Source organism: Micropterus salmoides, unplaced genomic scaffold, assembly GCF_014851395.1.
Source record: "Micropterus salmoides isolate LMB-PRFRI ecotype aquatic unplaced genomic scaffold, ASM1485139v1 Ms_hic_scaffold_7, whole genome shotgun sequence".
NCBI lineage: Eukaryota > Metazoa > Chordata > Actinopteri > Centrarchiformes > Centrarchidae > Micropterus > Micropterus salmoides.
The window spans coordinates 19,058,863-19,072,449 of NW_024044459.1; the positions used below are offsets into that span (position 1 = coordinate 19,058,863).

At 41.4% G+C, this 13,587-nt stretch overlaps 1 protein-coding gene across 2 annotated transcripts in view; it reads right to left on the reverse strand.

Annotated features, from left to right (window-relative positions):
- Positions 1-9,387, reverse strand: part of sema6a (sema domain, transmembrane domain (TM), and cytoplasmic domain, (semaphorin) 6A) — a 104,287-nt gene extending 94,900 nt beyond the window's left edge. For both annotated transcript variants that reach the window (XM_038703189.1, XM_038703188.1), the window contains exon 1: positions 8,979-9,387. The gene's annotated coding sequence lies outside the window, so the exon portion shown is untranslated. The remainder of the gene's footprint in view (positions 1-8,978) is intronic.
- Positions 9,388-13,587: the final 4,200 nt, after the last annotated feature.

Sequence of the window (13,587 nt, forward strand, 5' to 3'; positions counted from 1 at the left end):
TGCTGCATAATACCACAATCAATAAACAGAGGATGGATGAAATTAAACGGATCCCACAAGATACAAATACAGAGAACTTATCAGTGAAACAGATGAGACGGTCCCAGATTAGTTGAGGATGGGAGTAGATCAAAAGACACAGCGTTTCAGTGTGCAGCTGCTGCACTGCCCAATCAAACGTTACTACTCAGAAACCAAAATAGGACTCATTGCAGAATTCTCAGCCTCTACACACACCAATTTATGTAAGACTGCATACATACACAAACAAGTAAGTGGCTCAGATACATGCGCATAGCTTCACACACCTTCACAAAGCCAGAAGCAATCATCTCCTGAATAATCCAGTCAGCAGACAAATCAAAACCTTAACAGGTTTAGAAAAGCAAAGAAGCTTTTTAACAAATAATGTAAAAAATGTAAAAAGGCCCCCAGTAGACTGTGATGAATGAATCAAGCCAAGCATGCTGTGAACATTATCAGAGTGAGGGATGAATGAATACATTATCATGCAAGGCACAACTTCGCATTTCCTGCCTCACAGCTTGTCTGTCTTCCTGCCTATCAACCTGCTTGCCTGATTACCTGCCCACATACAGAGCACCTTTTGTCCAGATTTTAGGGGCACGGATGGGGGGCGAGGTGAAATATTCATATATCTGTGCACCTCAAAACCTTGCTGCCTACCTCCCCGCAAACTGCCCAGCCTCTTTCTATTACTCTCTCTGGCAGGATGTCTCTCTCTCTACCCGTCTACTTAAAATATCCCAGTTACCTCTGTGAGTCTGTGCATTCCTCCATGCCCCCTTAACCCTGAATATCTGCTTCTACTGGATATCTCAATCACTGTTAGTCATTTTTTATCTCTTTCCAAACATGTTTCGTCCTGTCTCCTAAAAATTGGATTCATAAACAACCAATTTGCATGAACAACTATGCAGTGTAAGAAACATACTGAAATGTTCACATTGAACATATCTGCAAAAATGTCCAGTGCTAATGCACAATGTTCATACTGAACGTATCTATATTGTATCTTGGCAACAAAAGCATAATTAAAGGAACAGTTTGACATTTTGAAAGATATGCTTATTCACTTTCTTGCCTAGAGGTAGAGGAGAACATTCACTCTCATGTCTGTTTGGTAAATATGAAACCACAGCCAGCAGCCAGTTAGCTTAGCTTAGCACAAAGACTGGAAACACAAGAAAAGCTCTGTCTAAAAGTAGCTAAATCTGTCAACCTGAACAAAAACCAAAGATTAAAAATGACACCTTTTTTACAGGGTGTTCAGGGTGCAGCATTTCCTAAAGTCTGGTTGAATACTGAAAAGGCCAATGTTGACTTCTTCATTAAACCAAAACCACAGTTTTTCCCTACCCTAAACCAAGTGTTAATTAGCCTAAACAAGGTGATGTGTCTTGGTGTCCTGTTTTCGGTTTTACATGTCCAAACATTCACCTTGACCTCTTCACTTCTGTGTAGTATATGGGTGTTACACTTCCTGGATTGTAAAACGATTCCCAATAAATGTAATTCAAGCAGCTAATACATTTCTTGAACAGGGTCTTTGGATATGGCAGAGGAAGTTAAAAGGATTTAAATGTATTTGATTGGAGATTAGGCTGTCCTTCTGCCTATCTTCCTGCCTGCTACTCTCCATTTGCCTATCAGGCTACTTTCCTCCCAGTGTTGGACCTGGCTGCTGTCACACCATACATTTAATCAGTCTGGCAGCCCTGGCTATACCGAGCAGTCTCCCGATGCTGACTGAATTGTGTGCGTGTGATGTGAGTGGGCCTTTGTGAGGCCTCCACTCAGCAGAGTGATGATAAGTACTCCCAGCCCACTGCTCCGCTTGAGCTGATGGACAGACAGGCTAAGAACACTGGGGGCCTTGTGGTTGGGCGTGTGTGTGTGTGTACATGTGTGTGTATTGTGGTGAAAAGGGGGAGAGTAGATGGTGGCTGGGGACTGGAGTGTGTGAGTGGTTTTTTTTTTATTTTTGACCAGCCACGCCACTAGGCCATGCCACATGGCTGCAATTTGTTCATTAGCTATGTAATAAATGTACACACACACACACACACAGAGGTAATATTGTTCCAAGTTCTGCCTGATTGGATTCTGAAATAGAGGACCCTCAGGGGAATAACTTGTAGTCTGCCAGCCACTGTGACCAGGAGAAGGCTGATTTCTTAACAAGGTTTAAGGCAAACTCTGAAGAAACACATGTAGTCTGTATTTTTCTATTTGCTGTAAGGAACACTGTGAACATAAACTAAAATAATGTTGGTTGCATAAGTTGTATACAACTTCTTCGTATACAAATTGTTTTGACTGCTTTCATATGGCTGAATGTTAAATTCTTTCCTTATTATGTTTCATATTTATATGTGTCAGAATAACTACAGGTTATTGTAAAGATTTACCTGGAAATAATTAATATTCACTCAGGGCCAATTACAAGCAATCTATCATCATCATCAGTGTGTCAGACAAGCTAGGGATGGTTGTTACAAATTACCTGCTGTCTAAGATATCAGTCGATGCTTGTTTGAGCAGCGCTCATCGTGCCAGATTTAGGGCCAGCTAATAAATGTTTGCATCACGAGAGATAGAAAGCAATATTGGATTATGTGAAACTATATCCCTGCTGACAGATCATTTGAACAGAAATGTTGCTGTGGAGGAAATCCAGAAACATGGATAATAAACTAATTCTGTCTATCCTCGTTCGGCCCGCACATGGAAACCAGCAGTGTGGCTTTTGGAAGAAGAAGCTGCTTGTTCCACATTCAGCGAGGCTTATAGCCTCTGGGAGAGTATGACTGCTGCTCTGCCATGAGCATACAGATCACCTTACACACTGGCTTTCCTCTGCTTTGATGGCTGATGCACACATACACACACATACACATGCACGTCCACACACACAGCCATGCATGCCTGCTTCCAAAGATACTCAGGAGCATTAACACAGCGGATTTGCACACACAGCCACACACACATTTACCTCATCCCCCACCTGAATTAATTCACCTGCTGCACCTGAGAATGCGACCGCTATGATATCACCTGCAGTCCCATCACTTCAAAGGCACAAAAGCACCTCGGTGCCATCAGCACAAAAAGCAAACACACCCTCTCACTTCCTCCTTTGTCCTTCTGTACCCTAATGGTAATTCCCTTGCAGAAAGTCCATACATGGTGAAGGGAGAATTACACAGTGTACTCCACAATCAGGTATACTTGGGTTTCTGCCCATTGGCACTCACTGTGCATCACTGTAACAATGACAAGCTCTCTTTATTCCTCTTCCCTTTCAGTGACATGAAAGAAACTGCCCTGTTGTGTGCACTTACATGTGTGTTTTGTGTGTGTATGAGTGAGTTTATGTATAATTGTGTACACGCATTTGAGTGAAAGATGTTTGTGCGTGCTGAGAATCCCATGATTACAGTGCTGCTGGTTGCTCCGAAAGCTCCCATTGGAAATGCTCACAAGCAGGGTATGATGCGATGAGACAAGGTGGTAATACAACCACCACATTAGTGCATGGTTAACCATTAAAAGACCCAAATGAGATTATGAGGTCATAGGGGAGGTACAAAGCCTACAGCCAAAACAAGAGCCCCTTCTCTGAAAGTAACAGCCTATATTCAGTATTTATTTTGCACAGAGAGGAAAAAAGAAAACAGGACAGGAAAAGGGAGAGAGAAAGACAGAGAGACACCAGGCTTGATAGCAAGAGTTTCCATAAATTTCCACAGTGGTCAATTTCCATTGTAATCAATCATTGAATAACACATGAATTCAGCATGATTTACCATCAAAATGTCCAACTGAGCATGAAACAGGAAGCCGTGGCCCATCTTCCATCTCAGCTCAGTAGAAGGCTTTTCCATTGTAAGCAAGGTGAAATAACAGTGAAATAAAAGCCGTTCAGTGTACTGTAACACACTGGAGATACACCAGCCCCATGAGCGCGCTATTCACAAGATGATGCCGACTGTGAAAACATTCTTCTGCTCTCTTTAGGAAGGAGAGCGCAGAGAGATGGAGAGAGTTTATGTATACAGTATGTGTGTGCGTGAGAAAAGATGCACACACAGGAGGAGATAGGGGGTTCACTGCTGAGATAAAAATGGAATCCATTTTGGCTCTTGAAGCACAGTCATCCACAGTGTGAGGACCTGCTTGGTGAGTTAGCCTGCCATTGCTTTTTCAATCACTTTCCTTTTCTGCTTTATTTCAATCGTTCCGCCTTCACCTCACTACACTGTTTATATAATTACCTCCTTTCCTCCATACTCACACTTTTTCTTTCCTTTCCTTTCCTTTCCTTTCCTTTCCTCCTCTCTCCGTCTCCTCTTCCTCTCACTTCTCCTCTCTCTAGGCAGCCAGGAACCCCAACACTGTCTCAGGTCCTGAAACTATGGCAACGGAATGAGAGAGCAAGCGCTCTCTATGATTAATAGATGAGAGATGCAGTGCCAATTGCTGGGGCCTGGGGAGGAGGGACAGATGCACTCGAACAACACCACACAAACATGCATGTATTGTCACATAAAGTACACATGCTGAGTACACACACTTAACCCCCCCACCACCACCATTAGCCACCCTCTGTGCTTTCTGGTAATATGCACACAGAAAATGGGAAAGAATCTGACGTCCGCACTACAGAGAGACACATCAACACATGCGTTAAAGGCAGAGTTAGGGTTAAAAGAGCACACAAAAAGGCGGCAGAGTTTTCCTGATGCTTAACATCCTGACACTCACCTCCTTATTGGCTGCCAACACGCAAACTAACCACAGAAAAAACCACAGCCTCAGCAGCGGATGAGGCCCTAATGAGTCTTAACAGACTGTGGCTGTCTCCATGACTCACAGCTGGCTGCTCTCACCTGTAAAAGCACAACAGCAGGACGGGAACTAGGACATCATATTTTTATGCTGCGTACCACAATTTACATCATCTGATGTATAGTACCAGACTTGGCTCTTTTCAAGGCCAGTCAGTCATCCATCTCCCAGGCAATCACACAAAGCCCCGCTGCATTTGGATTATCCCTTCAAATGTATTTCCATTCCATTTGAGTAATGACAGGCAACCAAACTCAGCTGTGACAAAGCTATTACTGCACATTAATGTCGCATGTACTAAGTTTTTAAATTTCTACGAAGAGAAACCTGATCTTGTAGGCTGAGTTTTCATTTGGCCCACATTTGGTAAAATTTGGCTCCTCAACAATCTTCTCCTAGATGCGCTGGCTATCACTTTCTAATTCACTTAATTTCTAACAACAAAGCTTTGCCAAGGACCAACAGCCAAAAACACCAACAAACATGCCAATTCTGCCACTGACTTGCGGCGCCCAGCCCAAATAAGCCTTTTGCCTGGTCCTTCATGCCTCTGGCTTTCTTGGCATAGACAACACGCTCAATCAATTATGCTAATGTAACGAGTATGAAGAGTGTTTACCACATGGACGGTTAATTCAATGGATGCACTGTAGAGTCATTTATAGAGAGCGGGAAGGGTTAAGGCTAAGTAGAGGAAAGCAGCCTGTTAGAACAACACAATGAAACTTGGAAACTGGAACGCCATGCATCTATGCATGTGTGTGTGTGTGTGTGTGTGTGTGTGTGTGTGTGTGTGTGTGTGTGAGTACATGGACCGACACAAGGCAAGTGATTAGCAAGTGATTACATTTTAAATGAGCCGTGCTGTGAATAGAGCACACTGGACCATACTGCACGGTGAGTTATATTTGGTCTCCATATTGAATTAAATTTATCATCTCTGCTAAACAGTGTGCAACTTAAATGGAAAAGATGGGGGTAGTGCGCAAACAAACAGCTGGCTCTTTAGAAAATCAAATATATCACCAAAGCAGATAAATGGAAATGTAGCTGTAGGTCTGCCATCTCCTGTCATCCTGTTTAATATTAGTATGTTTTCCAATGAAAGGCATTTATCAAATAATGAGTTCAACTTCAGAAGGTCAGCAAAATCATAACCAAAAGAAATGAAAGAGAGACGGAGCAGCAGAAGGTTAAGTAAAATGTGTATACAGAGGGAGAGTTGTGTAATTTGTTTGAGTAGGTTAGACTACCTTCCTGTTTCTTTTATCACCTTCTGAATCACAACCGACTCCCACTGAACCCGAAAAGAAAGCCAACTTGAGTGCAGCTAAAATCAGCAATGTGCCATGTAACACATGTGACGGACAGTTCCCTTGAAATACAAGCTCCTTTGATTATGCTGACCTGTATTTCTGAAACAAAATGCACTAAAAATGCATTTGCTAGCTTATGATAATCCCTTTTTAATGTTGCACCACTAGAGCAAGTTTGTCATTTAGCATTCAGGCAGTGTAATTGAAGCAGCAGCAATTTAGAAAGATGTGGAATCTGGAAAATGGGTTAAGCATCAATAAATCACATCCAGATGAGCAAGAGGGGTTTGATGCTTTCTCGCACTCTAATTGTTTCAACAACAAAAAAACCCACCAGCCCACACACGAAGGATATGCATCAATAAAACATGTTTTTTTATAAAATATGCATGAATACACACACTATTGAATGCTGGCTGTTGACAGTGACTGAATGAGGACCAAAGATTAACAACAACTGACCGGTCTTGTTGTTTATAATAGAAGGCCAACTCATTTGAACAGCAGCAAAGCCATTTATCAATTATTCAAACCTACTGTATTCAAGCTGCATCTGCCCTTAACTGGCAAAGGTAAATACTAACTTTCCCCCTCTTTCTTTCCTTCTCTCTCTCTCTCTCTGTCTTTCTCTTCCTCGCTCTCACACATGCACACACACACACACACACATACAGTGTGACAAATCCACATCAGTCTCACACAATGCCATCCCCATTGCTATTGTTCGGGGATCGGCAGATCAAACGCTCCATGGAGCATTGCTCCAAACACAAGCAACAACTCTGGTCGCTCTGCTCCATTCTGCCTCTCCAGGAAGATAACAGGCAGACTGCTGTCACAAAGGTAATCGTGCTGTAATTCATGTATCAGCACCCCAACGTATCATTGTATAATGTGTTGATAGCAGGATTTTCACTCCGGTTTGTGGTGCTGTAGTCTTTACAATGGCTGGTGGGATTTACAGCCCATGCAACATCTCAAAAAATGCCTCCAGGACATTTGAATGCCTTGAGGCTAATGTTGTAGGAGGATCGGTGGTAAAATGTTAAAACATTCTGCTATTGCACCTTCAAGATCTATGTGTAAGCCCCAGCACAGTATGTATACTAACTACAAAAAACCATGAGGTCACAGATGAAAAAAACTCCAACACTCAGGAGTACCAAATATTTCCAGTTATTTCAGGAAAAAACAGATGAAATTCAACACCCTTTCCTCTCAGAGCTGGCTCGCAACCTTTCTATCTTTATTCTGTGAAGGCTGATATTAGAATCATATTTCCAAAACACCATGTCCTGCTGCTGAAAATCAGCTGACAAGAGGCACATTTTGCTGTGGGCATTCAATACTCCTTAGCTTCACCCATTTATACCATCACCCTTGCACACTTGATAATCTATAACCTACATTTAGAGTTGCTGAATGCTTTTTCCAGCTTTTCCCAGTGCCTCTGGGGGAGATCTTTCATACTGGGAGAGGAGAGGAGAGGAGCGGAGAGGAGAGGAGAGGAGCGGAGAGGAGAGGAGAGGAGCGGAGAGGAGCGGAGAGGAGAGGAGCGGAGAGGGAAACCACTGGCAATGACTGGGTGTTGGCAGTCAGGCTGCTGGATGTGGTTTGTGTGGCCTCTATCTCCTCTCCCAGCTTGTTAAAGAAATAATGTGCAGCAGCACTTCATTTAATGGCAAATCCACTTCTGAGACCTGTGCAATTTTGTCTCCTGGTCAGAATTACAAACATTTGATTGATCTTTTGGACCAGAGTAATAGTGACCACTCCGCCTCCTGGTATAGCTTGAAATCCCTGAACACACCCTAGCCAGCATGTGTGTGTGTGTGTGTGTGTGTGTGTGTGTGTGTGTGTGTGTGTGTGTGTGTCTGTGTGTGTGTGCGCGCGCGCGCGTGTGCATGCGAAACAGACAACTCACTTTACAACAATAAAAATCTGCATGTAAAATGAATTAATTATTTCACATGAAATATCTGTGTTACCATTATGTTGGAGTACATAACGAATGAAAACAGAAGGGAGGATTGCAAACACAGGCTGCATCATTAGTCTACTAGTCTAATTCTGAATTTCCAGTCATATGAAAATAAATGGCAAATGAAAATCCCATCCTGCACTGTAGTAATGAAGCGAGCACACAATATTTATCCGTTTTCATAAAAAATGAGGCAGGAATATGTTATTTGGCTCATATAATTACTGCAATTTAATAATTTAATTAAAATATATAACTAGTTCTTTTGTGGCTGTAGTTTTAGAACATCTTTAGAGATTCAACGAGGTTGAAAAAAAACACTGTTGAGTTGGACAGAGGAGCAAGAGGACGGTCCGAGTCGGTCCGACTCCTTCAAGTTCCCACAAGCACATTTTTTATTTGCAGTACATGTACCTGCAACCCGGAATGATACTAACATTGTTTTGTGTTTAGACTAAGTGTGATGCGCAATAGGTCATCTGAGACTGATACCTCTTTATTCCATATGGGTAAACATAAGAGGGATTACGCATGAAACTGTGGTCTGTTTACATCTACGGAAGGTTTTCTTGTAGGAAAAAAATCGCAGTTCTCATTTGAAATGAAAACTGGGCACTTTCAAATTTTTAGAACTTTAAAATGCAATATAAATAGGCGACATCGCCCTAAGTTGATGAAGTAACCGTGCGAAGCTTGTGCACTTGTCGCCCGGCAGCCTGGCTGTACAGAAGACAAGCCTCCGGGGCTGGAGAGAGACTGGCACAGGCTATAAGCGCACCTAAAGTTTGAAATAAACAAAGAAATCTTACCTTCAGCTCATGAATGGATATGCCACAGAGTAGTTTTACAGCGCTGTTTTTTAGTAATCCATGAGATGTGGCTCTCAAAGCAGGACAGACGGTGCTCGTTTCAGAATAACAATGCGAGCGCTACTTTTCTCTTGCGCTTCTTTTTGTTACATGCCGCGCTGAAATCACACCTCCTCAAATGGGAATATCCATCGGAAATCCACACTAGAGAGAAAAACCGACGTTTTGGCTTTTAAAACTCCCCTCAGGTAAACTGAACGCACGGAACCAATCGGGTGTCCCAGAACTAGCTACGGAGCTGAATTGCAGTCCCTTCCACAAAAGCCGACGGTCATCCTATTTGGAGATGAAGCTTCTTAGCAGACTGGAGCGGAGCGCAGCGATCCCAGCTGTCACCCACCCGCTACACACACACACGCTCTCACACATGCATAGGGAGGAGCTACATCTCTGGAACGGGAGGTATTGTGTCAGTGGGTGCCAGTTATGGACAACTGTATTTCTATTTTTACGCAGCGGCATTCCATAAGAATGCGCTTTGGATTAGAAGAAAGCCTGAGCACTATTAACAGTTTCGACAACGAAGGGGGGAAATAAAAATGTTAACTGGTTAGTTGGAAATTCAAATAAGATTAACTGGCATTTTGTAGATATGCAAACTGTCTATGGTAATTTTAAAGACACAATAAAGACACAGGTCCTCTTTCACGCCACCGATGTTTTGTGCACAGCCATGCCACTCTGTATGAGATGGGTTCAATGCCTATGCTGTCTCTGGCATCTGTACCGCCCTTCCTTCCCTGGTGGTCTCTCATGCTCCTAGGCTTTCAGGCACGCAGAAACACATGCTTTGCAATCAATGGGTTTTTACAAATGAGCCCTCACTTTACTTGGCCCTGATCTCATCAAAGTGCCCATCAGGTAAAGTCTGAAAAAAACAGAGTTCAAAAAGTTGTTGCTTAAATTTATGGTACATTTAGGCTACAATCTGAAGTCAGGGATGCATGCTCTCTCTCTCTCTCCTTCTCCCTCTCTCCCTTTGTCTCTCTCTCTCTCTCTCATACATAAACATACACACACACACACACACACACACACACACACACACCTTCCTAGCCTCAAACCAAGCCAAAATCAACATCAATTTGGCAGATTATAAGCTGCAGACCTGCCACAAAACACAACATAACTACTTGCACATGCTCAAAGATAAACAAACACACATTATAATACAGTTCGCACACACCTATGTAGACATCAAGATCATATGTAGATATATAGTCTCCAGCAGGACAAAGTGAATGTGTGTGAGGGCTTTGGGCTTATCATTATGTAATAACAGGCCACCTGTTAACGCAGTAATGTGTGTAGGTGTGTGTGTAGGTGTGTGTGTGTGTGTGTGTGTGTGTGTGTGTGTGTGTGTGTGTGTGTGTGTGTGTGTGTGTGCGTAATTGTGCTCCTGAGTAGTGGCCTGTCAGGGACTACTGCTGTCTTGTTACTGTAACTGCTCAGTACAGTGCTGCCTCCACAGGCCCAATGCCAGACACTATACTGTTGTTCTTTAATGTAAATTAATGCGCTCATGCCTGCCAATCCTTTCCTCATCTGTTATCATTCCATTTGCTTTAAAAACAAAGTGCATTTACCATCATGCAATTGAACCATCCTCAGCAGGACTGCGCACATGATCACTTGAAAACAAACCATGATGTTGTTTTTCTGTCATTCACTTAGGCAGATTTGGATTCTGTTATAAACACAAACACAAGTTATAATGTGGCTGAGGTATATGCTAATACAAGCACTTCTTTGGCAACTACAGTAACTGCTTGGAGTGCATTCATATATCACATGCTACATCTCTTCTTACACACTCCTTACACAAGTGTGCTACGCATTTGTTCTAGTTCATTAAAATTCTGTGTGAAAGATGTGTTTGAGTTGAAGTTTAATGTACGCTGTTGGCACATGCAGGTGAATCATTATGGGCACAAAACAAGATGAGAAAAGCATTTTGAAAACAATTTTGATTGTGCAAATCCTGCAAGCCTCCAATAAAAACAAACCATATGCCACCCTTTCACACACTCCAACTCTGTCTTTACATTCTTTAATCTCTCCCTAGCTATCTCACTTGCTCTCTCTCTCACACACACTTTGAAGTGGAAGTGTTGCTAAGTATGGGAGGCGGGCGGGTATAATTTGAGCTCAATAATGTCAAGATACACACCAGTTAGCTTGAAATCTAGAAATATGCACATGTCAGAGCTTATCTCGCTTATCTTCCTAAAGTTGTCCCAGGCGCATTAGGACTGTGTGTGTGGAGGAGAGTCAGCTGAAATACAGCAACCATTACATTACCAACCGGGACAGACAGCATGCACACACCAGCCATTCATCCGGGACTCTGCTCAGCTCCATACACAGGCTTTTCTTTCATCTCCTGACTACAGCAGCTCTTATACCCTCCTGTCTCCTCTCCAAGCTGTGGAACTGGATCTAAACATTGTCTTCCCAGTGTCACAAACATCTGCTTGTTTTACTGGCTTCCAGAAATGTCCTACAACAAATTCACACCCTCATGACGGCCTGAAAAGACACTAAAGGAACTGCACCCACCTTCCTCTAGACAGTGTCATTAACATCTTTGTAATAACATGCAGCAATTTCCTGTGCCTCTGACACTTCAACCCTCTTCTCCTCCTTTGTCACTGTCGATGAAAAGCCGTCACACCACATCAGTGGTGGAAGAAGTACTTATTCTATACTTGAGTCAAAGTATAAATACATTAATGTAAAAATAATTACATGCAAAAGTCCTGCATCCTACATAAAGTGCAAACGTATAATCAGCAAAATGTATTAAAATTTGTCACTCTGCAGAAAAATGTCCCGCTGTAGCTGGTTTATGTAGAGCTACGGTAGTTTATCTACTAGGTAATAGCTTAATTTATCTACTAGATAAACTACTAGATGTAGTGAACTATAGGGGTACCCTCCAAATGGTCACATGGTAAATGTCAGGGGCCATGAGATGATTAAAGGTACTGGAAAGAAGAAAGGTTCAGCTATGCAGAAAAATCATTAATTATTAATTTGTAAATTAAATTAACTTTTTTTGGTAAAATATTGGATAATTTTACTTATTTCAGCCTCAGACACATTGAGGAAATGAGCTTGGGAACACTATCTTAGATGTTTAGAAGGGAAATGCCTCTTTTAATAGAACTGCTAACAACTCATAAAAACCTCAAACGTGACAAGGGGCCCCAACTAGACACTGCTTTATTGTAAGGGGCCACAAGCCAATAAAGTTGAGAACTGGTTAAATCTTTAACAATGTGTTGTATTTTATATAAAACCTTAATCTGAACTACAGCTGTCAGATAAATTTAGAGGTATAAAAAGTGCTCAAGTAAAGTAGAAGTACCTCAAAATTGTACTACAATACTTGAGAAATTTACTTAGTTAGCCTACATTACATCACATTTAGCTGATGCTTTTATCCAAAGCGACTTGCTATTTATGTCAGAAGTCACACATCTCAACTAGGGGTTAAGTGTCTTGTTCAGGGACATATTGGTGGACGTGTCACAGTGGGGAGTTGAACCTGGGTCTCTTACACCAAAGGCATGCGATAGTTACTTTTCACCACTGCACCACAAGCAGTTATATCTAAATTGTCATGTAAAACGTAGATTCTCACTAAACCATGCTGCACCATACATACTGTCACATTTGCTGAAATGTGAAGAACAATGTTCACACCCATATGTATTGATTAAAATATATACTGTATATATACTTACACCCACATATACCGTGACAAGAACAGACAGTATTTGGTGAAAGAACTATTCAGGTCATTTACTTATGTAAGTTAAATTAGAAGCACCATAATATGTAAATGCGCCATTACAAGGAACACCCCTGCATTCAAAATTTTACTTATATTTCTGATTTCTGAAACATCAAGTTTTATAATCTAAATGTACTAGAATTAAAAGCAAAGTAGAATAAAAGTACTCATTATACAGAGTGTTGTTTTTATCATTTTAATTATTACTTATGCCTGCATCAAGCATCTCAACTCTGTATATTGTTGGGTAGTTTAAGCTATAAAATGCATCATATTTGATAGATGATAATACTTTTTGTATGTAAAATCGTAATCTGCAAAGTAACTAGTAACTATAACTGTGTAGGGTGGCTCTAAAATATGAAGTGAATGAGTTGTAAAGTACAAGATAAAATATATGATATGATATAATAATAAAATATAATGGATATACTCACGTAAAGTACAAAACCCTCAGCATTGTAGGCCTACTAGCACAGTACTTTCAAAATTTAATTTTGTACATTTCACCACTGAAGTATATTGAATATAAAGTATATTGAGTATTGAATATTAGTATATAATTCAATCACAATCTTGGTTTAGAACATGCTTAGAAGAAATAATAAATCCACAGACAGCCTGTGTTTTGGACTCTGCAGGTTTGGGGTTTCAGCCTGATGGAGTCACAGGAGTTTTGTTGTGCTTTTATCTCACAACATGATGTAGATGATAGGATGTCTGTTCGAATCCTGCTGAGCTGTGTGTTTT